Genomic DNA, 26,129 nt, shown 5'->3' on the forward strand with positions numbered 1-26,129 from the left:
CTCTCTCATCACTCCACATACCTATAAGCGAGATTGAGGCGTCCGCTGATCCAAGCAATCAGTTGTGCGCACAACCTTTACCTAACAACGTCGGAGTGTAAAATCTTGTCAACGCATCGCCAATGAACGCAAATGTCGACGACCTATGTCTTCAGAGCCGCGTTTCGGTGAGTGGGCGCGGCAGCGGTGCTACGATGCAGACCAACCCTTTTCTCTGCCTTCTCCAGGTTTGGATCGGTTTGCTGCTTGTGCCAGCGGGACCAAGAGTGCACACTTCTACACTGGATCTGGAACTTGTGCCGCCTATCTTCGGATCGACAACTGGTGGCCAAAATGATAAAGCCCTGCTTGATATCCGCATTTCGGTGCCATCGGGAGCCACGCTATCAACTTCGGAAACAGAAATAGGATCCTGGTCGACGTCATACTGCCACACTATAAATGCAACCTACATCGGATCATCAACCAGTGGGCGCGGCAGCGGTGCTACGATGCAGACCAACCCTTTTCTCTGCCTTCTGCAGGTTTGGATCGGTTTGCTGCTTGTGCCAGCGGGACCAAGAGTGCACACTTCTACACTGGATCTGGAACTTGTGCCGCCTATCTTCGGATCGACAACTGGTGGCCAAAATGATAAAGCCCTGCTTGATATCAGCATTTCGGTGCCATCGGGAGCCACGCTATCAACTTCGGAAACGGAAATAGGATCCTGGTCGACGTCATACTGCCACACTATAAATGCAACCTACATCGGATCATCAACCAGTGGGCGCGGCAGCGGTGCTACGATGCAGACCAACCCTTTTCTCTGCCTTCTACAGGTGAGAAAACGTTATGGAAAAGTTTACCGTAGTGACAATATTTGTCTGTTCCTGCTGCCGTGCCCACGGCCCGTGATCGATCTTGTGTACACGGTGCATGCCTTCTTTCAAACTCTTTTACTTCTTAGCGGGGACGTTGAAACCAATCCGGGCCCAGATGATGTATCAGAACAGCTAAAAGCTATTGCAAAAGATATCCAGGAAATAAAGAAAGGTAGAGCGGCGACTAATCAAAAGCTTGATGCAATTGACAAAAAGTTGGAAAGGATTGGTGTGCTTGAGACACAAGTAGCCGAGAGCAGTGAGAAAATAGCGGCACTTGAACACACCGTGTCCTTTCTGGCAAAAAAGGTAGACGAACTCGAAAATAGAAGTCGCAGGTCGAACGTCATCATCTATGGTCTGGATGAACAAGAGGATGAATCCGCTGAAAGTCTCCGTGAGGATGTGACTAAAAGCATCTTTCAAGATAAACTACAAATTGAAGTCGGAGGTATTGAGCGGATTCATCGCCTTGGGAGAAGAAAAAATGAGGAAGTAACAACCAACAGCCAAAGTAACAACCAATTCTCAAACTCTCGGACTATCGTGATAAGGTGAAGATCTTCAAATGCTGCTCAAAGTTAAAGAATACAGGATACTCTATCAGTGATGACTTCTCACGTCCTCTCAGAGAAATTAGAAAGAAACTGTGGGACAAAACAAAGGCAAACCGCGACAGAAAGGAGAAGGTCTTCTTAACGTACGATAAAGTAAGCATCAATGGTCAGCTTTTCAAATGGGATGAAGAACTTAACGACATGGTTGAAATAGAAAAAAGTGAGAAAAAGCAAGTAGAAAAAAACGACAACGTGAGCAATCCATCAAAAAGAACACGAAGCCGCCGATAACCCTGTTAAATATAAACGCACGCAGCCTCCTAAATAAAATCGACCACTTGGAAGCTACCCCTCTCGCCTTGAATCCAGATATTGTGGTGATCACTGAGACTTGGTTGCACTCGGGCGTTCAAGATCATGAAATCGTTCCCCCGGGCTATACCATCATTCGCAAAGACAGGGAATCTAGGGGTGGGGGAGTGGCCTTGATCTTGAAAAATGACCTACCGTTCTCGAAAATGCCTGACATTCCAGGGGTAGAAGCCGTTTGGTGCAAAGTTCACCTAAAATGTAATTCTGTTAAAGTTGGCGCTGTGTACAGGCCGCCAAATGCCGAAACTGTATACCTGGATCTGCTGTTCGATTATATGTATAAATACGCCTATGGCTCTATTATCATACTAGCTGGTGATTTCAACTGCCCACTTGTTAACTGGAATACTTTAAGTTCAGCTGATCAAACAAGCAATGCTTTGTTTCATATCCTGTTTACTTTAGAGCTTGTGCAAATTGTTAGTGAGCCTACTCGCGTGCAAGGAACGTCCAGTTCAATACTGGACTTGGTGTTTGTTAGTAACCATTTTAACATAGACGACTGTAAAGTGGAAGTCTCAAAAGGTATTTCTGATCATGAAATGGTACTATCTACACTAAACTTGCCGAAATCGGACCGTCTGCGTGGCCCGACAAAATATGTGCGCGCATTCAATAGAGCGAATGATGCGGCTGTCATGACTTATCTCATTCATGAATTCAATGACTTTTATGATCTGTATGTCCATAGTAGTACTACTGTTGACGCTTTGTGGGCACAATTTACAGAGCATGTGATGCACTGCATCACAACTTTTATCCCTTTGATAAAGAAGGCCACTAGCAAGCACAACCCGTGGATTACTCGAGATATAATTCACATGAAACGAAAAATTAGTAGGTTAAGGCAAAGAAATAGGCAAAGAGCAAGCTTAGAGCTAAAGGTAAACATAAGTAAGCTAACAAAAGAACTAAAGAATAAGGTACTTGAGGCTAAAAAACGATTTTGTGGCACTACACTTAACAACTTCATCAAAAATTCTCCGGAAAAGTTCTGGAGGTATATAAATAGAAAAAATGTGACTGCTTCTTCACCTACACACGGAAAACAGCAAGCTGACTCATTTAACAGTTACTTCCAATCCACTTTCACTGCCGACAATAATGTCTTAGGAACATTCGCGTGTCATAGCAATGAGTCAACACAACTTTCAGGCGCTCCAGTCATAAGTGTACATGGGATTCTTTCTTTGTTATTGAACCTTAATGAAAAAAAGAGTTGCGGTCCTGATAAAATTCCGAACTGCTTTCTTAGGCGTTATGCTGAACATATTAGCCAATACCTCTATCTAATATTTTCCAAGTCACTCGAGGACAGCTGTCTGCCAGCTGAATGGAAGATAGCAAAAGTAGTTCCCATTCACAAATCAGGAGACGTAACGTCCCTGTCTAATTATCGGCCTATATCCCTCACATGTACCTGTTGCAAAATACTTGAGCATATTTTATTAAAATTTCTTAAAGAACACACCGAGACCAAGAACATCATTCATCATAACCAGCATGGCTTCAGAGCAGGCTTGTCCACTGTTACCCAGCTCACAGAAATTTTTCATGACCTCGCGCAGGGAATCAACGACCAAAGCCAAACCGACATAATATTCCTTGATTACTCGAAAGCTTTTGATCGTGTAACGCATACCAAACTGAACTTCAAGTTAAATAAGATACTTGGCGACGGTCCCGTTACGAGGTGGATAGCCAGCTACTTATCGGAACGCCAACAATACGTGCAATACAATGACCATGCCTCTGACATTGTTCCGGTTATTTCTGGTGTGCCGCAGGGCTCTGTGCTTGCACCATTTTTATTTATTTTATACATAAATGACATAACATATCACGTGGATGTAAAGGTGCGTCTCTTTGCTGATGATTGCGTGCTATATCAAAAAATAAACAGTCAAGCAGACCAAGAAAAGTTAAACACAGCTCTAAGCAACGTCGTACAGTGGTGTAATACATGGCAAATGGTGATCAACATGGAAAAGACTGTAGTGATGTCAGTCACAAATAAGAAAACAAAACTTAGCTTCCCTTATGGCGCAGGCAACGAAGTTCTTAAAACAGTAACTGAAAAGAAATACCTTGGTGTGATTATTTCTGACGATCTCAGCTCCAAAGCCCAAGTACAAAATATTACCAAAAAAGCCATGAGTAGTTTATACTTCCTTAAACGCGCCTTGCGCTTTGCAACATCAGATACGAAGTTACTCGCGTATAAGGTTCTTATCCGCCCAATCTTAGAATATGCAAACGTCGTCTGGTTTCCGTATATGCAAAAAGATGTACACATGCTCGAATCAGTTCAACGAAAAGCGGTTCGCTTTATCTACCACAGATACCGGCGTACTGACTCTCCCACGGAGCTGCTTTCCCGCGCAGGCCTCGACACATTATCAAGTCGCGTAACACTTCATAGACTCAAGTTTTTATATCAATTAACTCATAATGCATTCAACATGGATCCTGCTACTTACATTAGTTTTAACCGTTCTAGAGGCACACGTCACAAGCATGATTTTACGATTAATGAATACTTCTGTGCTAACAACACATATTATTTTTCTTTCTTTCCCCGAGCAGTAAGGGAATGGAACGCCCTAGATAAATCTATAACTGCGCAGCATTCCTTAGAAAAATTCATGGAGCTTGCAGTCTCATCAGTTTTGTCATCAAGCCAGAATTGATGACCATCCATAGTCTGTATTGGTTTTATGTTGCTTTTTTTTTGCTCACTCGATTATGTACCAAATGTATGATTGTATTAATGAATACTTTGATACGTGTTTGAACACATGTTTTGAAGGCCAGAGTTGGCTTTCTTCCGTTTTCAGTTTTTCATTTGATGTGATTCCGCATATGAATGCTGATTTCTTGTCTTTTAAACCTGATTGCTGGCTTTTGTTTTATTGTGTTGTTAACTTGCATCTTGTTATTTATAAATCCACTCCTGTAACAGTCCCAAGAAGGGACTAACATATGTTCAAATAAAAAATAAATAATAATAATAATAATAAAAGTTGTCAATCCCTGCAGCCCACATCTCCTCCTCTCTCTTCACTCCACGTACCTAAAAGCGTGATTACGGCGTCGAGTGACCTAGGCAGCCAGTCATGTGCACTACCTTGCCATAAAATGGTCGGAGTGTAAAACGTTGTTAATGCCAACGCTGATGAACACAAATGTCCACCACCTATGGATTCACAGCCGCGTTTCAAGAACAACATTGTAAATCCCTGCAGCCCACATTCTCTCTCTCATCACTCCACATGCCTATAAGTTCGATTGAGGCATCCACTGACCCTATCAGTCAGTAATGCGCACTAGCTTTACTTAAAATGGTCATAGTGTAAAACGTCAACGCCAACGCAAATGTGCGAAAACGTCGACGACTTACATCTTCAGCGCCGCGTTTCTGGATAAACGTTGTCAATCCTTGCAGCCCACATCTCTTAATCTCTCATAACTCCACGTACCTATAAGCATGAATCAGCCGTCCACTTACCCAGGCAGCCAGTTATGCGCACTTCCTTTACTTAAACTAGTTTTAGTGTAACACGTTGTCAACGCCAACGCCAATGACCACAAATATCGACGGCCTTTGGCTTCACCACTGCGTTCCTGGCACAACGTCGTCAATCCCTGAAGCCCGCATCTCACCCTCTCTCCTCACGCCACGTACCTATAAGCGCGATTCAGGCGTCCACATACCGAGGCAGGCAGATATGCGGACTAGCTATACTTAAATTGGTCGGAGTGTAAAACATCAGTCAACGCTAATGAACACAAAGTCGACGGTCAATGGCTTCACCGCCGCGTTTGTGGATAAACGTTGTCAATGCCAGCAGCCCACAGCTCTGCCTCTCTCACCACTCCACGTACCTATAAGCGCGATTGCTGCGTGCACTGACCCACGCAGCCAGTTATGCGCACTATTTTTACATAAAATGATCAGGGTGTAAAACATTGTCAAAGAAAATGAACACAAATGACGACGGCCTAGAATGTTAGGAGTGTAAAACATCACTGCCAACGCTAATGAACACAAAGTCGACGGCCGATGGCTTCAGCGCCCCGTTTCTGGCACAACGTTGTCAATCGCCTCAGTCCACAACTCTCGCACTCTCATTACTCCACGTACCTATAAGCATGATTCAGGTGCTCACTTACCCAGGCAGCCACTTATGCGGACTGACTTTGCCTAATAAGGCCGGAGTGTAAAACTTTGTCAACGCCAATGCAATGACCACAAATGTAAATCGCTTATGGCTTCAGTACCGCGTTTTTGTCGCAACGTTGTCAGTCCCTGCAGCCCACAACTCTCCCTCTGTCATTATTCGGTTCAGGTGTCCACTTAACAAGGCAGCCAGTTATGCGCACTACCTTCAATTAAAATGATCGGCATGTAAAACGTTGTAAACACCAAATCCAATGAAAACAAATGTCGACGGCTTATTGCTTCAGTTCCGCGTTTCTGGCACGTGGTTGTCAATGCCTGCAGCCCACAACTCTCCCCCTCTCATCACTCCACGTACCTATAAGCATAAATCAGGCGTCCACGTACCCATGCAGTTACTTATGCACACTACATTTACCGAAAATTATCGGAGAGTAAATTCCTGTCAACGCCAAAGCCGATGAACTCAAATGTTGACGGCCTATGGTTTCAGCGCCGCGTTTGTGGCACAACGTTGTCAATCCATGCAACCGACAACTCTCTCAACTCTCTCTCTCTCATCACTTCAAGTTGTTATAAGCATGATTCAGGCGTCCACTTAACGAGGCAGCCAGTTATGCGCACTACCTTTACTTAGCATTGTTGGAGTGTAAAACGTCAGTGCCAACGGCAATGAACACAAATGTCGACGGCTATGGCTTCAGCGCCGCGTTTCTGGCACAACGCTGTCAGTTCTCGCCGCTAACATCTCTCCCTCTTTCATCACTCCACGTCCCTATATGCGCGATTCAGATGACCACTCGCCCAAGCATCTAGTTATGCGCAGTACTTTTACTTGAAATGATATGAGTATAAAACGTTGTCAACGAGAATGAACAGAGATGTCGGCTGCCTATGGCTTCAACGCCGTGTTTCTGGAGCAACGTTGTCAATCTCTGCAGACCAGAACTCTTCCCCTTTCATTACCCCACATACCTTTAAGCGCGATTGAGGCGTCCACTGACCCAAGCAGTCAGTTATGCGCACTACCTTTACTTAAAATGGTCGGAGTGTAAAACGTTGTCAACGCCAACGCCGGTGAACGCAAATGTCGACAGCCTATGGATTCAACGCCGCGTTTCTTGCACTCCCTGCAATCCCTGGAGTCAACATCATTTCCTCTCTCATCACTCCACATACCCATAAGCGCGATTGAGCCGTCGACTGACCGACGCAGTCAGTTATGCGCACTACCTTTACTTGAAAAGGTCATAGTTTAAAACGTTGTCAACGCCAACGCAAATGGACGCAAACGTCGACGACATACATCTTCAGCGCCGCGTTTTTTAATAAATGTTGTCAATCCCTGCCACCCACATCTCTCCCTCTCTCATAACTCCACGTACCCATAAGCATGATTCGGGCGTCCACTCATCCAGGCAGCCAGTTAAGCGCACTTCCTTTACTGTATGCACTAGTCATAGTGTAAAACGTTCTCAACGCCAACGCCAATGAACACAAATGTCGACGGCCTTTGGCTTCACTACTGCGTAGTGAAGCTGTAGCTAAAATTTCACCGCCTTTCTTCACACAACGTACCTATAAGCGCTGTTCAGGCGTCCACTTACCGAGGCAGCCAGTTATGCGGACTACCTTTACTTAAAATCGTCGGAGTGTAAAACATCAATGTCAACGCTAATGAACACGAAGTCGACGGACAATGGCTTCAGCGCCGCGTTTGTGGATAAACGTTGTCAATGCCAGCAGCCCACATCTCTGCCTCTCTAACCACTCCACGTACCTATAAGCGTGATTGGTGCGTGCACTGACCCATGGAGCCAGTTATGCGCACTACCTTTACATAAAATGATCGGGGTATAAAACGTTCTCAAAGCCAATGAACACAACCAACGATGGCCTATGGCTTCAGCACCGCGTTTCTGGCACAACGTTGTCAATCTCCTCAGCCCACAACTCTCGCCCTCTCATTACTCCACGTATTTATGAACATGAATTAGGCGCTAACTTACCCAGGCAGCCAGTTATGCGGACTGCCTTTGCCTAACAAGGTCGAGTGTAAAAACTTGCCAACGACAATGCCAATGAACACAAATCTCGACGGCCTATGGCTTCAGCACCGCGTTTCTGGCACAACGTTATCAATCCCCTCAGCCCACAACTCTCGCTCTCTCATTGCTCCACGTACCTATGAGCATGAATCAGGCACTCACTTACCAGGCAGCCAGTTATGCGGGCTGCCTTTGCCTAACAAGGTCGGAGTCTTAAACCTTGCCAAAGACAATGCATTGACCACAAATGTCGACGGCGTATGGCACGAAAGCGCTCTTCTGATAATCCATGGGTTATTAATTCAGAGACAAGATGAGGTAAGGTTCGCTGGGACGAGGAATTTCGCATTTTCTTGTACGTCTGAAAGTGTCCAAGGCAAAGGGACACGGCACGGAAATATTACAGGTGGCCTGAGATGCCTGCTGCAGTGAAAGAATAAGTGCTTCTGATAATCATCTTGCACTAACGGTAGACGGCCTGAGACGCAATGAACGCAACATGAATCGGACCATGCAAAGCTCCACCATGCTGATTGAAGGGTTAGTCAGCGTTCAGGAAATGTATTTCATCTAAGGTGAAAAATAATGTCCTCACATTCTGTGCACTCCTTTGCGCTAGACATTTCGCAATGAGAGTTGGCATACAGAACTCGCCCAGTTCTTTCTCTCATTCTCTTTTCATCCCGGAGAAAAAAAAGGTTGGCGGTGAGTCAAAACAGCAATTACGCTAAGAGTGATATTCATTTCCGAACACATTTCTAGATAAAAGCATGCTGGTACTCACAAATATATTGTTGCAAGCCAGGCTAGTGTTTATGGCATAATTGTCGAAACGTATCTGCTGTGGATATTAGAATGCGGAGACAACGAACAGCGTCATCTTGAGCGCGTATGCTTCGTCGGCGCACTGGTTGCGTGCCTTTTCGCCACCTTTCTAGCTACAGGCGATAATCGTTGCGAGAGCGTCAGGGAGAGGAGGAGACGACGATGGGATAGGTTGATTATATTTTTCGGAGAAATTGCTCTAGCAGGAGAAACAGGAGCCGGAAAAGAGGCCGAGGAAAATCTAGGGAAGGTGGATGAGCGGCGCTGCCCGTAGCAACTGGACTGCAGGTTAGAAAAGGTCAGTTTATCTAAAATCGCAAAGGGAAAAAAGCTGGCATGGTGAGGGCCCGCGCCCTTCTAAAAAATGGGCTCAGCCCAGCAAAAGGCTGCTCCTGAAGGGGGAGGGAGAGGGTGAAACGTGTGAAAGGATTCTGTAATGTATCGAGGATCCGTCCTAAGCAGTTCATAACGTGAAAAGCGGCATGGAAACGACAACGCAGAGATGTCAAAGAATTGTCTGCGTGCAAGCCGAAAAACAAGAATGAAGGGCGAGCCTCACGTTCGGCGCTCCAAACGTTGGAAGTGGAAATGTGAAGTTTGGGCATCAATTTCGACAAAACACCTGAAACATTGGCGTAATGTCTGAATGGTACGGCAAACAGCGCTGACGGTCAGGACGGAAGAAGAGACAGGCGCATCCCTCCGTCCATCAGCGCTGTTACGTCGTACCATTCAACATGAACCAACCAGGCCGACTCGGCCCTCTTAGCATAATGTCTGGGTTCGTGTGCCTCTTTTGTTCAAGCTGAGATAAATGCGTATGAAAATACCGAAAATATAAAACAATACATAAAATTAGCATGCACAATGCGTGTTCTTTGAGTGTTTCATATATGATACATGTGGCGAACAAACTAGGATAACACACGTCCAAGGAACACAAGGAACACAATACAATTCAATGATTCGCTTGTAGGGTGACGAGTATCTTACATTTTATAAGCAAAAATGTATACAGGTCCGTCTGACCCATAGTCATTTGGCCCACCCGTGCGTGCCTCCGCTAGCTCGAAATGACGCGATGCGCTACTGATCAATGCACCAATTTCGGCTCATTGGTATTGAAGATTCACGCAAAGGAAGAGCAAAAATAAACGAGTAGAATTGTCATTGGTAAAAACTTCCGATCTTTTATTTCATAAAGGTGATATTTATACGCGAAAAGGTATGGAAGAACCATCGATATAGAATACCCAAAAGCAGATTAGAATAATAAGACGATCTACGACATTAAAAAAGCTAGCCGCGTTCGCGCCTTCACGATGCAGACTTCGTTTATTTTTTTTTGTTAAAATCTAGCCTACATCTACATTTTCTTTGCCTCCTGCTTCTTCACGCTGTAAAGGTGCCGCAGGTTGTTCACGTCTGCTGATTTTTTCAGATAAAACCGAAATTCCGCTTTAAACAGATTATTTTGGCTCTCCAAATGAGCCATGCGTATAGTAATGACCTAGATAAATTGTAGTAGAGGAAAAAGCGATTTATTTGTTTTTTTCCTGGGTGAGCATCCTGTGGGTGAGGCATTTATCGCGATGATGTACAGTCTTTGTCAAAAGTTTAGAGCCCAGGGTGTTTACTTCTCAGCCTTGCAGTGGGACTCCTGAAGCATTCTGGGAAGTCCTACCCATTGAAGGAGGCAGAACCAGAAGTCTTCTTACCCAGAGGAAATTTGGAGCGCTGGAGATGCATCACGAACCATACAGTGAGGCTCAGAAGCAAACCCCCTGGGCTCCAAACTTTTGACAAAGGCTGTACATCTCTGTGTGTGCCGAGAGCGGGAGCTAAAAGCGTACCATCTCTGCTCAAGCTGTTAATAAGTAAGCGCTCTCATCACTCTCTTTAAACCGACTAAGAAGGCTTAAACAGCTGCATGGGCTACCGACGGTACCACAAAATTTTACAGTGCACTGGGGCTGGCTTAAGGAAGTAACATCTCATCATATATTATGTGTATTGGTTTAAGCTGCGGACGAAACAGTGTAGTGACCACTGTTTCTCTTGAGAGCGTTTTTTTCTATATCTTGCTATCCCAGACGATGGAGTGGAAAAATATCCTCGGTTTGAAGTTGACCGCATTATGTGTTACGCGAAAGTACTTAAACGCTAAAAAACCTAGAATTAGACTGTATCTAATTGTCGAAGGTAGTGGGTAGAAGCATTAAATAAGCTGAAAGAAAAGCGCATAGCACAAGGGCGGCTGAGAAGCCGCGTTTACATGAATGCGAGAGTAGCACATCATATCAGCTTTTTGGTGTACCCCTTTCATGTAAACAGGAAAAATGCGCCAAGGAAATGCACTAATCACTCAGGCAGGCGGCAGATCGACAAGTGCGTCTAATGCAAACTACTGCTGGGATGAGTAGAAAGAAGTTTCAGTAGGGAGACTAGATATGCGTCCCCTCCCCCTCTGTTGCGCGTCGAGGCACCCTGGCTTTCCGGCCCCCTTCTTCTCCCTCGGCGCCTACAAATACCCCCTGAGAGAGGTAACAAAGCATGCAGACTACGTCCAAGATGTGAGCGGCTGCCTTCTCTCGCCGCGTGCTCTGGACCCAAGGACACTGTTCTCGCTTGACTTGACATGCCATGCAAGAATGGCATGTCCCCTCCGCGTGATACACTAGGAAATACGATGCGCTTCTGGGGTATTCATGTAAACGCGGAGTCCTAGTTAGCGTGCCTTCGTTGTCGCCCACCTAATTTTCTTAAAGCTACAGAACTGTTATTGCCCCTGAATCTCCAGATTTCGTAAAAGCTTGCCAATTTAGCTTCGCCACTTGAGAACGGGGTTCAAGATTTTTTATATTTGTTTATGTAACATATCCTGGCGCATGATAGCCTTAGTCGCTTATGCGCCATTAAACCCAACACAACACAACAACATCCTTTTTTCCACTGCTAAGCTGCTCTCAGTGCAGTGGGCAACGTCACTCGCCCTTGCACGCATCAAATGCGCACCATGTATTGAATTTGGTTGTCACCGCCTGTTTGTGGGAAAACTATATACTCGCTTCGATCACCCCGTATCATTTAATGGAATAGCGAAGCACTGAGCTTGCATGAAAAAGATCGAAGAACGACCAATAGTAATGCCCAGCTTGCAGGCACACGCTAAAGATCGTTTCCATGGTTTTTACTGAGCCCTGTCGGACGCAGATACAAAGCAACAAGTTTCTTTGCCACCAACTGTGCCTGTGATGAGACAATCACCCATATCTTGTGTGAGTGCCCTGCCTTTGTAGCCGAAAGACATAAGCTGCGATGTGCTCTGGACCGCCTGGACCCTCGCCCTTTCACAGAGGCCAAGATCCTCGGTCCGTGGCCACAACAGTCAACTGCCATCAAGGCTTACAAGGCACTCTTTCGCTTTTTGAGAGCGACTGCCTTGATTGACAGACTGTGATTATTTCCCTTTACTTCTCTCTTTCCTCTTTAATTCCCCTCATTCCCTTCCCCTGTGCAGGGTAGCCAACCGGAATCCTTTCTGGTTAACATCCCTGCCTTTCCCTCTCTCTCTCTCTCTCTACACCACATACCATAATGTCAAAACACACCGCTTTTCCAAATTGTTTCCTTGGGGAATGAACCTGACCACTGCTCATTTTTTGATTACTTGGCTTGCATACACCCCTGTGTTCAGTAAGCGCACATCAATGCAGGTAAAATAGCGTAGAAGAAATGCCATCATTGTAGGTTGAAGGAGATGGCACTGCCATATGGGGATAAGAGCAGACAAGTAGGGCCATCGTTGGTGGTATAGTGAAGTGGCATTGCCATTATGGGGGCTACAGTGGACAAGTAGGGCAATCATTGCGGGTGTAATGAATCAGCATTGCCAATATGGGGGCTACAGCGCACAAGTAGGGCCATCGTGGAGGTGTCATGAAGCGGCATTGCCAATATGTGGACAACAGCAGACATTTAGGGCCATTGTTGGAGATATAAAGGGGCATAGCCAATATGGGGAGAACAGCGGATAAGTAGGGCCATTGTTGGATGTAAGGGATCGGTAGTGTACGCGGGGTCATCGGAATGCGGCTGGGGGCGCTCAAAGCGAAGCGTCTCCTTTCTTGGAACGCGGCCGCTCGCGAACGCGCCGGGAACTACGGGTGCCCCCCGCCCGCGGTACCGATTCGCGCACGTGCTGGCACGAATGTGTATTTGTGTTTGTTTTTACTTTTATTTTGCAATGGAAAGGGCGTTTTGCCCTACGGAAGCTGGAGGGCTGGTCATGCTCTCGGTAAACCAATCATGTGAGCAGTGTAACATGATTGGAAACTACCAAATGTGGGCCGGCCCTTTAGGGCTTTAAAACCGGGTCCCGGAGCCGGAAGCGGGGTTTGGCGCTAAGGCGAGATGCTATGCATCTTCGGCTGTGCCGAGTAGGGGCCTCCGCTAGTGTTAGCCAGTTCCACCTTTTTGTTGTTTGTATCTTTTTGCCCTTTAATTTGTCTCGAGTGCCTAAACATGTATCTAATGTAAATTGCTGTACATAAACTTCAAGTGTTCGCCTTACCCCTGCATCTCAACTGATCACAAGACCATCTCTGACGGGGCGCCCCTGGTGCGAAGGAACGCTTAAGCCTTCAAGTGAACGAACCGTCTCTGGCGGGGCACCCTGGTGCAAGAAGAGAAGAACCTGTGAAATTTACTTTGGATATGATACTAAATGGCAATGCCAATACGGGGAGATTGAAGTCAGCCCTGGTCCTATATGGGACAAGACATAGTCAACTCGCTCTCAATATTGGGCCCATGGTTTGTGCTGCCTGGGCACACTCCATTCTTGCTCCCCTGCAGCGTGACTAAGCTTCGATATAACAAAGGGCCTCTATTTCCTTGAGCACACGAACTATAAAAATTTCGGCTATGACACTTGTGGCCTAACAGTGGCTAATGGTTTATCCGCCCTCGATCGCTTAGTAGCACTCAAGTCTCACCTGTGCCGACTCATTCATGCCGAGTCGTCATGATGGCTCCTCTGCGCTCATTCACTGCATTCGATACAAGATGCATTTTGGCTCACTCATGCATTTAGATGCACAGCATAGGTTTTTTGTCGCGGGTTTCCGGATTTTAAACTTTTCAGGAGGTTATTCTTCAAAGGATTACAGGACGCTGCATAAGGAAGCCCCGAAATGGTAGGCGCCAGAAATATGAACGTAGCTAGTCGGCTTCAATACTGCCGCAACGGAGGGAGCGCGCAGCGCGGAGGGTTTTTAATGCATCCGCGACCGATGATTCTCTTTTACGTGGTACCAAGGGCTCGTTCGCCTCCTGCTGAAAACTAATAAGTGAAACTTTAATTATTTGTTTATTGAACCCTCAGCGCCAGAGATATCCAAGAAGGGGAAGGGTTGCAAATAAGAAATGCATAAACAAGATGAATGAGGATTGCAAAAATTTTCTGCTATTTATACAATGTTAGCTACTGCGGTGCGAAAGTGCCGGTTATCATTGGTTTCAGCGATTCCAGCGGGAAGGTGGCTCCATTCACGTGAAACACAAGGCAATTAGTGAAGTGTTCATAAGCTGTTAAACACACTTGTATGCCCTTAGGTAGCTCTTCGAACAATCGGCTGTTGTCCCTTTTCATAAAAATATCGCTTCGTATGACAGCTCCATGTTCAACCCGGGTAGGACCTGACTTTATTAAATACAGAAACTGCGGGACGTAGTTATATCACATATATTCAGAAGTAACTCATTCCACCAGGTGCTGCACTTAAACAGTGCAATCCATTACAAGCGGTAAGTTATGCAGTTTAATAACACTAATTCAGGACACACAAGAAAGAAGCACTTTGTGACAAGTATTAAAAATACCGTTTGTAAAACTCATCGCTCTTGAATTTTTTCCATGCTACACGTGAAGGTACGTGCTTTTTTACGTCGCATCTATAATGCATGTGCACCCATCTATACACGGACGAGAAGCCAACCGCGTATACTTGCCTTCTCGTTTTCTTGAGATAGTATTGCGTATATAAAAAAAAACATACACAGGAAAGAGCTGAAGATAGCAGATAGAGCGCAATTTTCCGTGTTTTTTGCGCAATACCCTTCCTTAACCATGCATGACCGGCTCACTCACCGAACAGCACGCACTCATGAATATCTGTTTAAAGTTTCGAGAATTTATGCTCCTCACGTAGTGATTTTTTCTTCAGTTTAACAAATCAGCTGGGCTATGTGGTTTTTTTTTCGTTTTAGCCTCCTACCCTGTTCACGCAGTCGGCGTTAGATATCAATATGTTAGCGGATGAATTACTGCCCCCCTTATCGTGGAGTACAGCTCTAATCCATTTACTTCAACGAGTAACCGCAAATAGTTTTTTCACGGTCTTCATTTCACAATTTGAGAATTAATAAATAGAAAATACACAGGGTAACTACGGATTCGGCTGGTAAACATTTCCATGCGGGATCATCTCAGTTATAAAACCTGGTATTTAACGCAGAGTACCGAAGAAAGCAGTGCCATTGAAGTCAAAGCTGTGTGCTGGCACTAATCTGCATGGCATCAGTGTTACACGTTTTAACAAACTATGAATTTAAAATATGAAGTTACTCACTTTATCGTCTGGGCAACCTCTTCCCAGTATGTAGGGTTCGGAAAATAAACCCCCAATGCTGTGTACACTGGGCCTTGTGTCCTTTCCTTTTGAAATGCTTGCACTCCCTGCATGGCACAAAAGTAGTGGCGACAAATACACTTGTATCTAATAAGGCACGGAGTATGGTTATTAATCTCTCTATATGATTACTAGAACTCATCTGGACAACTGTGCATCGACAGCAGTGATCACCACGATGTAAGCTGTATCGAAAATCTCCCGTAGAAATATGAAAAATTTTATTGTTTTCATATTTCGAAAACATCACATACTAGTTAGTTATATGGGGTTTTATGGCGCATAAGCAACTATGGCTATCATGCGCCAAACACAAGTAACATCACATACCTGCACGGTGTATTTTCTTAAAGGCGAGTACTAACGCCCTCTTAAAAAGTCATGTTACACTTTCAATAAAATTGAATAATACTAAGCAGTGCTAACACAAAAAAATATCTTAGTAAATTTCTCTTCGTAACAAACAGCGAGGACTTCTATTTAAGGATTTATAGTCAGCATTTCTTCCAATGCCTAGCACTATCGCGTAAAATCTTCCAACCAGACGTGCAGCACACAGCTGTAACGATCTGCAAAATTTATCTGCTGGTGTACTACTTCCGGTCATGTTCGACCATCTCGGATGACAAAAAATTTTTTTCAAAGCTTGCTGCATTAGCTCCCGAAACCACGAACGCGGCTCGGAGTTGAGAGATGACATACGGACGCTTAAAGCTCGGGAAAAAGTCAGGGTGGATGCTAAACAATAATCAGACGAGCGGGGCACTGAATATCAGAGCGACGAAACGAGGATGAGTACATTGGGCGGCAGTACGATCACTAAAGCGTATTCATAGCAGCTATAGACGCGGATTCGATTCCGGCCGTGGCGGTCGAATTTCTTTGGAGGAGAAATTCTAGAGGCGCGTGTACTGTGCGATGTCAGTGCACGTTAAAGAACCCCAGGTGGTCGAAATTTCTGGAGCCCTCCACTACGGCGTCTCTCATAGCCTTAGTCTTTTGGGACCTTAAACCCCATAAACCAAACCAAACCATCAAAGCAGCTCTTACATGCGAGACATCATCCTTGGATGACACATAATGGTGGCATCGCAATTCTCGTCGCATGTAAATCTGCTCAGCAATTGGCTAAATTTCCATATTTGTTTTCACCCCCTCTCTTTGCCAACCGTTCACATTCACAAGTCTTAACAGGTCCTGCGAAGTTTCGAAGAAAGCTGTATTTGTTTCCTTTGTAGCCGTATGGCGGCGCTCGGGTGGGCGTCATGAGTGATTACTCCCTTATTACAAAACTACGCCACCTTGGGGGATTCTCCTAAAACATTTGTCCAGTCTTAAGAAGGGTGCCGAAGGAAACTAAAATGAATTTGTATATTTTGAATCAGCAGCGAGTATGTAAAGACCGTATATGGCTCTGCGGAGACAGTGAAAAGACCTTTCTGAATGTTGGGATCACTAGCGACCACTGCGGCGGCCCGCATTGGGAGAATGCGAGAACACTGATGTCTCCTTCACAGTCCTCGCCTTTCGCAGACCGTGAAGACGATGTTGACGATGTGAAGGCCGTCTTACGATGTTGACGCCCCATCGGTAAAGACAAACGCGCTAACGCGCGTCACCATTCACACACTCGAAAGAAGCACCCGCACTCGAGGGCGGCGAGGCAAAGACCGACGTAAGAGGAGACGCCGGAACGGAATCGGCGTGCCCGAGCATTCTAGCCTGCTATTTTTTTTTCCGACCACGCTCCTCCATAACGTCAGTGACCCCTTTTCAGTGAGGGGACATGTCGTCATCGTCAAGCGTCTAGATGACAAGCACTTTGGAGGGTGGGCACCGCGCACCCACCAACCGACACACTGCGTTCTCTCCTATGAAGTCAGGGTGACCCTACACAACGCTACGACATGACGTCACGGTGCGACATCATGTGCCGTCATGGCAAGCACATTGGCTCGACGTCACCGCTCCCAAGTATTGCATCATCTTTTTTTCAGATATTTTTAGTTTTTTAGTTAACGTGGTTGTACGTGGTGCGTTTTCCACAATTTTGACGTCTACTGCTGTTTTCATGTTCTCACACTGTATCGATGTCCGATACTATTTTGACACCTAAATGATGTTTTTGACTCTAATTTCTTATATAATTCCTCCACATCGGCCAAATTTTGACGTGTATCAACCTGAAATCATTATTTATCATACAATCATTCCTTTTCGCTCAACTCTCGCACGAACTGAGAAATCGCCGCGGACACGTTTTGCGGACGCCAAATACGTTTTGCGGACAACATAACCAAGAAAGGCTTTCGACTTAATAACCAGCACAAAGAAAGCGCCGTGGGATGTAGATTCATGCAAGACATCAATGGCGGGGTGCCTAGCACACTCTTATAGAAACGCACACTCTTATAGAACCGGCAAGCAGATGGAATTTTGAATATACTGTTTGTGAAGGTTATAACCGTCGGTAGAAAGAGGCAGCCTGAGATTTTCGGTTTGTGTGCCGTTCATATCTCCTTATGCCTTTTGTATGTCAACCCCTTTTGGCAGAACGAACAAATGGTTTGTACGGCTTTTTCCGTACTAGGCTATAGTTGCAAAATGCAGGTATGGTTCCCAAGCATCTCATACTCGTATTGTTCTTATTAGTCTATTGCTCTGGGGTCGTCGTCTCTTACTCATAGTCTCTAATACTGGCAAGTGTTTCATACCTTGGTGCGTGGCCATTGGTGCCATTCGTGCCCGCGATAGAGGAAAATAAAGATTGACAGCGCGTGCTCGCAGCGCACGCATGGCACGGGCTGTTCGGAACTAGAAGCTTGCCACGCTGGTCATCTTGCTCTTGTGCTCAGCTGTGACCCCGCAATTCTTCAACAGAACTTACTATCCAGGCCGTATCTCTTCGATCTACGCTTCAAATATTTCTGGATAATACTATACTGCAGATACAGATAGCAAGCAATGAGAGAGACAGAGGAAGGTCGCTATTGATATTGTTACGGGTATGTTACGGCGGTAAGTCTATATTGGCGGCTGCTCTGAGATGGCCAGCACTCAGCTCAGACACCGAGGGCCCAGCTACTAACTGTCAACGTCGTCGTCGTTCAGCGCACCGCCACTTCTTCGTTCACGATTCGTCCACTTATTGAGTAACCAGTTCATTGGTAACACTATCCCCCTCGGCTGAAGGCAACGTCCCGGTGCGTGTTAGGTGTGCGATGTCGATGGTGGGTGATAGGGCTTGAGGCGAGCTAAATTAACGACTTCGGACTTCAGTGGAGCGGACGTCGACTTTGGGTGCAGCGGCGTGATTTCATACGTTACGTCGGTCACTGCCCGTAATACACGATAAGGACACGTGTAGCGCGGCAGAAGTTTTTCACATAACCCCACAGGACGGGATGGGAGCCACATGTTGGGTCTGAGGCATCCCACCGTTGTCACCACTGTTGGGACTGGGAGTCCGAGCCAGGAAACGGTCGAGGCAACGGTGAGTAAAATAACTTTTATGTACACTATGTACAAGGGCTTTTACATGATACAAGGGTCAAGAGCACCACGAGCTATCACAAAGAAGGGCGGCCCCGGCGGCGAGCGTAGCTCCGGCGTGATGGCTCTTCTGCTGCCCGTCTGCTGCTCGGGTTCAGCGCGGCTCCGTTTTTATAGCCGCTGGTAACGGTTACGGCAGCCAGCCGTTCAAATCCTCCAATCACTGGCCACCGTTCAAATTAGACCAATGGTCGAGAGCCGGCGAGCGTCGGAGGAGTGCGCACCGACGGAGAGGAGGACAGGAGGAAGGGTCCGTGTCGGCGCCGCGCCAGCGGGATGAGTCACGCTGCATGTCGCGACTTGTCCGAGAAAGTCTGGCCTGCTTTGAGCGTCGGCGAGCGCGCAGCGCTTGTTTCCAGGGAGGCCAGCCAGCGAAATGGGAGCTCCGGCACTACAGCACCACCGCCGCCAGACAATGCGCCACGAAGACGAGCTACTTCCGCGTGGCTCGGATGCGGGGCGCGCTCGTACGCCATGCTCCTCCAAGTTCTCGTCCGGTGTTCAGCCGCAGGTAGCTCCAGGCTCCTTTCCGAGAACGGGTCCCGCTCGCCAGGACAGGATCACTGCTCCGCAGCCTTGTCGCCCAGGTGACTGGATCAGCTTCGCTCGGTCCTTCGGAAGAGCTTGCTTCTCAGCATCGGTCGTTGATCGTTCTGCATGTTGCGAAGAACCGACCGACAACAGGCAACACCCAACACGAGCAAGTGCCCTCTGTCACCCGTCAATACACCAGACTTAAAGGTCACAAAAACTCCGCTAGCAATAGTTCTGTCCCCTTTTCGCTCCCTCTTCAACAAGAGACACATGTGGGATACAAGAACTTGAAAGTAATTAACTCAAACAAAGTGTCAAACACAGGAAACACTTGGAATGAAATGAATGCAAAATAAATTCGCTCTTTTGAGATCAGTCGGCCAGGAAAACACTCAGCTGAGGCCACAAATGAGGATATCAATTTGTTTCCCGATCTACGAGCGAACTTAACAGCTGCTCGCGAAGAGACAAAATGTAGGTCACGAGGAGGCGAAGCCAGCCTTGCTTAGAACACACGGCTTAGTGCGTCTACGTTCGCGTTTTCCTCGCTTCTAACGGACGGTAAACGACACCCGCTACAGCAGAAACTAGTGACTCTGCCTCTTTCGCTGTGCTGCGCTCTTCTCTCTCTCTCTCTCTCTACTACCGTGGTAGCTAACGTCTCTGCCTCTTTCGCGGTAGACGCGCTTTTCTTTCTTTCTCTACTACCGCGGTAGCTAATGTCTCTGCCTCTTTCGCGGTATACGCGCTTTTCTTTCTCTCTGTATTTGTCTTTCCAGTTTCTACGGGAGCTACAGTACGAGAGCGATTCGCTTTCATAGACTGGCAACTTGTCCCTTTCTTTGCGCTTCGTGCGCCAGTCGCGACGTCCCATAGCGAGTGCGCAACGCTTCCGATGGGACCGTTCTTTCTTTCTCTCTGTTCGTGGGGGCAAGTCAGACCTTGCACGAGTCTTGACTTTCTCGCGCATCCGTTTGCCTTTCCGCTCGGTGTGTAGTTCGCCTCTACACGGCCTTTTGATTTTACGCCTACTAAGTGGCGTCATTTCGAATCGCGGCTTTCTATCGCGATAACTGTGCTTGGCTGAGCACTTAGACGGTTTCTTCTTGGCAATTTTCTTGCCCCTGTCACTGCGGCCTCGTTCAATCTTTCGCGCTTTGAGCCGTACACGCGCATTCCTTCCGCGCGCGTGCCGCTTTTTATGGGAGCGCGGTTTCTCCCGTGAATGCAGCGGAAAGCGAGAGCCCGCATGAGAGCACGTGCCTTTGCGCGTCTCGCTCTCTCTGTGCTGGCGGCAAGATTCACACTTGTCCCGCTCCTTAATTTTTCGCCTCCCGGGCAGCGCTCTCTTGAATCTCGGTTTGGTGCCTTGGTGCACTTTTCCGCGCGAATGTTTGCACGATTTCTTTTTGCAGTTTATTCTACTGCCCAGACCTATGTGCCTCGACACACTTATGCGCTTCGCTTTGCGCAATAGTGATGCCTCGCACCTTTCTCTAGCTGCGATTGTGACGCTAGCTTCAAGGCTAACAACGTGACTCACTTTACTAGAGTCATTTTGCCGGCGACGTTGGCGCTTCCGATGGTGGCAACCCGTTTTCGCGCGTTTGCCCTTTCTCTCTTTTCGGCAGCGCCCTGTCTTTCTTATGCCTGCCTTTCATCTCTCGGCGGCACCACGCTTTCTTTTGCCTGCCTTTCACCGTCTTCCGGTGACAGCTCTCTCTCTTGAGCTTGCCTTTCCTGTCCTTCCGGCGGCAGAACTGTTTGTCTATCACCTTGTGGTGATAACTCACTTTTCGGAACTGGCTGTTACTTTCCTTCCGGTTGCAGCTTTCTTTCTTGTGCTTTCCTTTCATTTTCTCCTGAGGAAGCACATGCTTCTTCCGTAGCCTAGGTTCCTGCTGTCTGACAATACCGCTCTGATTGTCAGCCGATTCACCTGCGCTACCTAGATCAGACCTGTCTTTGGCGCCTTCACTAAGTTCCTCAAAGCTGCGCTCTTCCTGCTCAGCGTCTCTGAGTGCGCATTCGTCCTCATCTTTCTCGGACGGGTTGACGTCTACCGCCGCTATGTTCTCTGGAACGTTCTGTTGTCCACTGTCGTCCAGCGCCTTAGCTTCTTCACGCACTGACGAACCAGTGTTTTCTCCTGACATGAGTGTTGGCCTACAGCTCTCGTCGTGTTCCTGACGGGTTTTAGGCGATTGCGGATGAGGGTCGGCTCTGCACTCAGTCGCGATGTTCTCGCCACTGCAGCTGCTTTCTGGAAAGTCGCAAAGCTCAGAGCAGTGCGAAAGCACGGGACTCGTTTCGCATCGCTCGCTGCAAACGCTAGCGCACAACTCCGCGTCCGCAAACTCTATATGCGTCCGCATCCGTTGATCGTAAGTGTCGGGTTTCTGCATTTCTGCCGAACTCGCTGCACAACACGGTGTGCCGACCTCATCTACTTCGCTTGCGTCGGCGCAGGCGTTTTCATTCACGTCCAGACGGACGTCCTCTCTGCCCTGTTCGGCAACTTCTCCTGCTTTCGACACGCTAGGAGATTCGCTTTCCGGTAACTCCGCCACAATTTCAATGGGCGAGACCTCTGTAAATGCATCGTCCGATGCTGTGACTACCTTATCCGATGGCATAGAGGTTTTTTCGGTTGGCGAATGCGGGACAATTCCCACTGTTACAGCAGCAGTTACATCTGCCAAGCACGGACTACGTTCCTCTGTGCCGCACTGGCAGCTCTGCTCTACAGCTACGCACTCTACCTCTGTGTCACGATCATCCGACCGTTCAGCATTTTCGAGCCACTCTAAAATGTCGGCTTTAAACTGGTACGGAAAATCGTTAAACGATGGGGTGCTATTCTCTCGCAGGTACAGGTCCAGCGGTGACACGTTATATCTCGCCAGTAAGAAGCTTTTCAGCTCATCGTAGTCCGCCAAGCCGTCGTCCAACAGGCGCTTGACAACGTCATACGCTTCGCTGGAAAGCAGGGCTACCAACTTCTGTGCCCAACCATTCCGGTCAACGCGCTTTCTCTCGCAGACGCGCTCGAACTCCGCAAGATATTTCGCCATATCTTCGGCGATCACGAAGGGCTGCGGCCTGTCTCTCAGCGTTTGACCGTTAGTCTCATGCAGAGCGGACAATGTTTTATATCTCTCGAAATCGATCTCATGCGCTTCAAGCTCGAGGTCCATCAGTTTCTTAGCGCGAGCACGCCGTTTTATCTGAAGCTGCCTCTGTTTTTCTACCTCTTCGCGCTCAAGCTGCTTCTGTTTTTCTGCCTCTTCGGCCTCGCGCTCACGGCGTTCTTTGATCTCATCCCAGGCCTCATTGGCTTCCTCAGCCGTTACTTCCTTTGCCCGCATGAACTCAAGAATCGCATGTTTTCGTTTTGCGGGGCCCAAATCAATGCCCAACTCTTCACAAATTTCGATGAGTGCCTTCACTTTGAAGTTCTCCATCGCGCACAATAGCCTCTTGTAGTTTGCCCTTTTCTTAGAATTCCCTTGCCGTTCACTACTATAGCGCTACTAGCATGACACGCGCAAGTAATTCTTTCCAAAACGCCTCGTTTACTCCCTCTGCACCAGCTTTCGTTTCAAAGCGCTCCGACTTGGCTCGAAACAGCAAAGCTCTCTACAGTGCTACACACACAGCCCTACTCTAGACTACAATCACGTGTGCTAGAGCAGTCTGGCGAATTGAGGGGAAAACATCAGGCACTCACCGCGCCGAGGTAGCTGACGCCGGGCCATCCCGCAGCTGCCATCCACTGTTAGGTCTAAGGCATCCCACCGTTGTCACCACTGTTGGGACTGGGAGTCCGAGCCAGGAAACGGTCGAGGCGACGGTGAGTAAAATAACTTTTATGTACAGTATGTACAAGGGCTTTTACAAGATACAAGGGTCAAGAGCACCACGAGCTAGCACAAAGAAGAAGGGCGGCCCCGGCGGCGAGCGTAGCTCCGGCGTGATGGCTCTTCTGCTGCCCGTCTGCTGCTCGGGTTCAGCGCGGCTCCGTTTTTATAGCCGCTGGTAACGGTTACGGCAGCCAGCCGTTCAAATCCTCCAATCACTGGCCACCGTTCAACTTAGACCAATGGTCGAGAGCCGGCGAGCGTCGGAGGAGTGCGCACCGACGGAGAGGAGGACAGGAGGAAGGGTCCGTGTCGGCGCCGCGGCGGCGGGATGAGTCACGCTGCATGTCGCGACTTGTGCGAGAAAGTCTGGGCCTGCTTTGAGCGTCGGCGAGCGCGCAGCGCTTGTTTCCAGGGAGGCCAGCCAGCAAAATGGGAGCTCCGGCACTACACACATCAATACGAGAGATCCGGCAGGGTAGCGAACATCACGGTGCAGGTCATCGTAGCGGTGTTTTTGAGCCTCTTGGGAGGCGGAGAGCTTATGACGAGCAACCTGGCGGGCGGCGTCTGCTCGGGCGATAGCGTCATGCGCATATGTAATGACAGGGCCGGCTGTGGGCAGCAGAGTGTCGAAGGGCAGTAAGGGGTCTCGTCCAAAGAGAAGATAGAAGGGCGAGTAACCAGCGGTGTCATGGCGCGAAGAGTTGTAGGCGAAGGTGACAAAAGGCAAGCTTATGTCCCAGTCCCGGTGGTCGTCGGATACGTACATGGCGAGCATGTGTCAGCGTGCGGTTGAGACGCTCCGTAAGGCCGTTCGTCTGAGGATGATAAGCAGTGGTGAACTTGTGACGAACGGAGCACGAACGAAGGATTTCGACAATAACTCGGGAGAGGAAGCAGCGGCCACGGTCGGTAAGGAGTTGACGGGGAGCGCCATGGTGTAATATGACGTCGTGCAGAAGGAAGTCAGCGACGTCAGTGGCGCAGCTGGTTGGAATGGCGCGAGTGGTCACGTACCGCGTAGCATAATCGGTGGCGACGGCAATCCACTTGTTCCCCGAGGAGGACGCCGGAAAGAGTCCAAGTAAATCTAATCCAAGACGAGAAAACGGGTCGGTCGGGATGGGAATCGGCTGCAGGTGTCCAGACGGCAGGACAGCGGGCTTCTTTCGGCGCTGACAGACGTCGCAAGCGGCCACGTAGCGTTGGACGGAGCGGTACAGACCAGGCCAGAAGAAACGCCGGCGCACGCGGTCGCACGTACGGGAGACACCAAGATGACCAGCCGTAGGTGCGTCATGCAGTTGTTCGAGGATAGTGGACCGTAAATCTCCGGGAACAGCGAGCAAGTGCTCAGCGCCATCAGGTCGCATGTTGCGGCGGTACAGCGTGTTCCCGTCCAGAAAAAACCGGGCCAGAGAAGTATCGCGCCGGTCGGTGCTGACGCGGTCGATGAGAGAGGTGAGGGTGGGATCCAAGCGCTGTTCGTCGGCAATGTGGGAGAGGTCGGAGATGGAGAGGACACAGGCATCCGACTCACAGTCTGTAGAAGGAGGATCGACGGGATAGCGTGACAGGCTGTCTGCATCTTGATGGAGGCGACCGGACTTGTGAACCACGAAAACGGTGTATTCTTGCAATCGCAATGCCCACCGGCCAAGACGGCCAGTAGGGTCCTGGAGAGAGGAGAGCCAACACAGGGCGTGGTGGTCGGTTATAACAGTGAATGGGCGGCCGAACAAGTGTGTGCGGAATTTTCCAATGGCCCAAACAAGAGCCAGGCACTCGCGTTCTGTGATGGAGGAATTCTTCTCGGCGGAAGAAAGACGACGGCTGGCGTACGCAATCACGCAGTGCTGGCCGCGTTGTCGCTGAGCAAGGATGGCGCCAATTCGTGACCACTGGCATCGGTGCGAAGTTCATTCGGGGCAGACGGGTTGAAATGGGCCAATACAGGAGGGTTGCTGAGGACGGCGATAAGGCTGGAGAGTGCAGTAGCCTGCTCTGGTCCCCAGGAAAAAGGAACGCCGTTCTGCAACAGATTGGTGAGAGGGCGAGCGACGGCTGCGAAGTTCGGGACGAACCGGCGAAAGTAGGAGCAGAGACCGATGAAGCCGCGGACGTCGCTAGGCGAGCGGGGACAGCGAAAAGCACTGACGGCACGAACTTTATCAGGGTCAGGTTGTATGCCACTCGCATTCACCAAATGGCCGAGGACTTTGAGTTCGCGGCGGCCGAAAGCACATTTTTTGAAGACCTGCGCGACGGAAAAGTGCCAAGATGGACGAAAGGCGAAGCAGGTGGGTTTCAAAAGAGGGCGAGAAAACAATTACATCATCTAAGTAACAAAGACAGGTCGTCCACTTGAAGCCCCGGAGTAACGACTCCATCATCCGTTCAAATGTGGCAGCGGCGTTGCAAAGGCCGAAGAGCATGACCTTGAATTGGTAAAGGTCATCAGGGGGGACGAAAGCTGTTTTCTCGCGGTCTCTTGCGTCAACAGAGATTTGCCAATACCCGCTACGAAGGTCGATGGAAGAAAAGTAGCGGGCGCCATGTAAACAGTCCAGGGCATCATCTATGCGCGGAAGGGGATAGACGTCTTTCTTCGTGGCCTTGTTGAGATGACGATAGTCGACGCAA

The 26,129-nt window shown here is 48.3% G+C and overlaps 1 long non-coding RNA gene across 1 annotated transcript in view; it reads right to left on the reverse strand.

Moving 5' to 3' along the window:
* LOC149326734 (uncharacterized) overlaps window positions 1–26,129 on the reverse strand; it is a 131,721-nt gene that overhangs the window by 18,459 nt on the left and 87,133 nt on the right. Inside the window, exon 2 of the long non-coding RNA XR_016286556.1 lies at window positions 15,478–15,584. This is a non-coding gene — a long non-coding RNA (uncharacterized LOC149326734). The remainder of the gene's footprint in view (window positions 1–15,477; window positions 15,585–26,129) is intronic.

Source organism: Amblyomma mixtum, chromosome 10, assembly GCF_055824585.1.
Source record: "Amblyomma mixtum isolate Tamu chromosome 10, ASM5582458v1, whole genome shotgun sequence".
Classification (NCBI taxonomy): Eukaryota; Metazoa; Arthropoda; class Arachnida; order Ixodida; family Ixodidae; genus Amblyomma; species Amblyomma mixtum.